This window comes from Herpailurus yagouaroundi, unplaced genomic scaffold (assembly GCF_014898765.1).
Source record: "Herpailurus yagouaroundi ecotype Mexico unplaced genomic scaffold, PumYag 77, whole genome shotgun sequence".
Classification (NCBI taxonomy): Eukaryota; Metazoa; Chordata; class Mammalia; order Carnivora; family Felidae; genus Herpailurus; species Herpailurus yagouaroundi.
Genome location: NW_024412388.1, coordinates 84,363,418 through 84,367,871, shown reverse-complemented (window position 1 = coordinate 84,367,871; position 4,454 = coordinate 84,363,418).

Sequence of the window (4,454 nt, the reverse complement as noted above, 5' to 3'; positions counted from 1 at the left end):
GAGCTGAATGGCAGCGGAGGGCAGTGGAAATTAGGGGAAATTCGAGGAAGGAATGAAGAAGAAGAAGAAGAAAGGAGAGGGCCCATGATGTCACTGAGTGAATGAGGTGAAAAGATAAAGGTTAGGAAAAGGAATAGGGTATGGAAAATTTTCTTCAATGACATTTCATTTATAATGAGTTCCATTCCCCCATGTTTCTACACGTCATGTATAGTCAGGTTGAGTTTTGCTATCTCAGCTTTTTTTGCTGCTCATACTGACTTGATTCAAATCCTGGTTCTACCACTGTGTACCTATGGGGCGCTGGAAAAGCTACTTAAATTTTTGTGCTTCAGTTACTTCATCTATAAAAGACAGGAAGCAGTGATACCACCGCTCAAGTTTGTTGTCATCTTTATTATTGTGAATTAAGCACTGTCAAATAATCAGAATATGACAAAATGCTTTCTTATTGGTTTTAAGACCAATTCTGACTTCAGCGATAATAATGTGAAAAAAATAAACATCTTAGATTTGATTCTTGCTGAGTTTAGTTTGTTTCTTCACCATGTAATCTAGGCCATCTAAAGTAATATTTTTTAGACCAAATTAAACTATAACAAAATTATAATCCGTTAATGTTCATTACCACATTCCTCCCAAAAGTTACTCCAATATGCTGAAATAAATCAGCCAAATTATATTCACCCTGAATATTTTCATGGCTTCTTTAGACAATACTTACTGATAAATCTTTCTAGTAGAACAATAACCAGTTACAATGTGTACTGTCATTGTGTTTATTGAACAACTGCAGCTTACTGTGCCCATTTACTTACGACCTTTTATTTATGACACTGCAAAATTAAGGATAATAATGTTCATATCCCCAAATGAAAAGACTGCTTATAATAAAAGAAAAGGATAAGACTCTGAAGTCAAGCTTTTCTGTATTCTTACCCTACCTCTGTTATTTTCTGTCTGTAATAGTTTGGATAAATTACTAACCTAAATAAATCTTCAGTTTCCTAATTTGCGAAATGGGCATATAGTAAATAACATTTTTGTCTATTAAGCACCTAAATATATTAGGTTTAAATATTTTTCCCTAACCACTTACATTAACCATTAACCATTGCCTTCTGCCCTGGCATTTCTAACAGTGTAAGATTAAGTAACAAGGGAATGCTTAGAAGGTTGGACCTATTAAAAAACAGGGCTAGTTACTGAGATGATTCTCCACCCCTCCACACACACACATTTAGTCACTTCCTCTTTTCTAAATATTCCATCAAAAACAGTCTTTTTCTCTTTAGTTTATGATTGATTATCTGGGAAAATGCCGGTAATGCTCTTTGTGAATAATGCTACATATTGAATTGAGAACAAAATAGCTGAAAACAGTCTGAGGCAGTTCTAGTTGGCACACAGATCAATTATAGATCATCACTTAACAGAAACCAAAACACAGACACTCACTAGAGAACCAATTTTGCCCTCAACCTCTTCCTCAAAGAAATGAGAAATATATATTTATAAATTGTCAACCTATCCCATTGACTTGTAGTAAAGGAAAAAACTACTCTAAAATATCGATATCACTATCATTTTGAGTCAGAAAAAAAGGGTTGTCTCTGTGGTATGTAACCATAGGAGTTATGTGCAGTAAGGAGAAACTAGATTCCATACAACCTTAAAGTATTATTTCATATAAAATACAGATGCAAGAACTTTTGGCATATCCACCAACACAGCTTGCAAAAAAAGTGGGGGAGGCATCAATGCTTGTCATCTCAGTGTGCACACCTCTTTGAAGTATGACTTTGCAATGTTTCTTGAAGCAAAAGGTACAATTTCTCCACCTGCTTATATTTGGATGGGCTTTGCAACTCACCTTGACCAATAAAATTTGGTGGGCATTATGTCAGGGAAGTTGCAAGTCTATGTCTCAAGAGAACTTGCAGCTTCCAGTGTCACTTCCTTGGAAACCAAATGGCACTATGTTTGCTAAAGAAGACTGAGCTAGCCTTCTTGACAAATAGAGGTGAGAGAAAAAGAGCCCTGTCAGCAAAAGCAGGTGTAAGACCACCTCTTTAGTCCATTAAGCCTCCACCTTACTACATTCATATGCATGACCTCAAATGAGACCTGCAGAAAAGCTACCCAGCTGATCCCAGGTAAAATTGCCTTTTTAAAAAAAATGTTTATTTATTTTGGGAGAGAGAGAGACAGTGCATAAGGGGGGGGAAGGGGAGGGGGAAGGAGGGGCAGAGAGAGAGAGAGAGAGAGAGAGAGGAGAGAGAGAGAATCCCAAGCAGGCTCCACACTGACGCAGGGCTCTTTCTCACAGTGAGATCATGACATGAGACAAATTTAGAGTGGGAAACTCAACGACTGAGCCACCCAGGCGCCCCCCAGCTAAAATTTCTGATCAAGAGAAACAGGAACAAATAAAATGATTATTTTAAACCATGCAGGTTTTTGGCCTTGTTTTTGTTTTTCTGGGGGGGGGGGTGACATATTTTATTAACTCTCAACAAAGTTCTTCGAAGAATAATAAAAGCTTGATATATATTATTAGAAATTGCAACTGTGGGGTTCATGGAAAGCCAGGCTATGCCAAAATCTGTTAGCTTCTATTATTCTGGTTTACCATCCATAAGTTGTTTTACATCTATTTTCTGCTAGAGCATGTGTGGAACTCCATTTTTCAGAGTAACGAATGGACCATGGCAGCTAGTAAAGAACATCGGCATGTCAGCTATACAATACCCTCCTCAGATCTTCCAGAGAGCACGTCTCCTTCTCACAGAGTTGACCACATTCTAATCTCTAACAATCCCTTACTGTTGCCATAACTTTATATTTTGTTTTGTTTCCTAAGCCCACTTCTCCTGGAGATGTATCCTCAGAAACAAGATGCAGAGAAGTCCAAAATGGCTGCATAAATATCTGGCTTCGTTAAACTCCAGTCTACATCATCACTTTTTTATTTGTGAAAGCCATGAAATGCGAGCTAAAAAAGATACCTTTGCCTCCTTTAACCCTCAATATCTGCTTTGACAGATGGGAGTAAAATGCCCCGTGCCACACGTGGTGTGGGAAAATCCATAGTCCTTGTTCCTTGTCTCTAAAATTGGTTTTCTTCTATTAAACTTCAAACCAGTAAAATCTGGGGTACTTTATGTTTGAATAAACATATTCGTATGTAGTTCCAGCTAACTGGTGTTGAATCATGTCCTTGGCGAAACAGAAATTGAAACTGAACAACCATACATTTTACTTCTGTCACTGTTACACAGATATAGATCTCAGTCATTTGGTGACTTAGTGGCCAGGCAAACAGTTGTAAAGGTAGTCTTTATACATGTTGATAAAGAAGCTGTTCCTTAGTGGCATGCAAATTTATCACTGTGATAAAATCAATAGCATAGCCCTGCAGCAGTGTTCCCCACAGCTTCCCCAAGCCACCACCATATGAAGTGATTTGTTACACAGCGTTAAATAACTGAGTTATATACCAAAAAGGAGTCAGCATATTGCAGAGAAAAGAAGATTGAAAAGAAAGAAGTAATCTACGTTCAAGTCCTGGTTGCACCATAGATTAGCCATGGGAAACTGGATGGACTTCAACCTCTTCACACCACAATTTCCTCTTGCACAAACAGAGATTTCATTGAACAATCTTTTAAGTCACCTCAGCTATAAAGCTTATTCTTCTACGTTACTGTAGCTGACAGCAATTGTAGATCCAAATTAACCAAAGCTCTGATTTCAGAATATTGCTCATAACTATCTAGAAAACCCAGATTCTCACCTGCTAAAGGAAGATAGAACCTTTAACCTCTCTGAGAACAGGGATTCTGGAAAAGTTGAGATAGCTTCCCTTAACAAACTGAATAAAAACAATATGATCAGGTGAATAGTACTGGCCTGTATGTAGAAAACTTAGACTAAAGATGAACGTACAGAACGTTTTAAAACTTTTCCCTATTTCAAAGCAAAAATTTTTTAAACAATTCTTAGTCATGGCAATAAATTGTTAAGTAAAGAAATCTATGTAAATACAGAACTATTAGACTGAAAATGCCATGCCAAGTTTTCATAGTTCCCATTTCCTAATGTGCTCATATCATTTTAGGTAGCAAGAACTAAAAATGAATGACATTTTGTGTGTTATCCAAAATTCAATTCAATCATAGAAAACACTAATCTACTTATTTTATAGCTGACTAAATGTCAATCAAGTTTTTTAATGTAAACATTTCTCAGACAAAACATTTGTAATTAGTTTCAAGAAAGGCTATGGCATCAGTGAAAGTGTCCTTTATCTGGAGTCACATATCCAGAGTTGAATCTACAATTTGTCTCTTACCTGTGTGACCCTGGACAAACAATTAACCTCTCTGAGCTGCAGTTTCCTGCTCTATTAAAAAAAAAAAAAAAAAAAAAAAAAAAAAAAAAAAAAAAAAAAA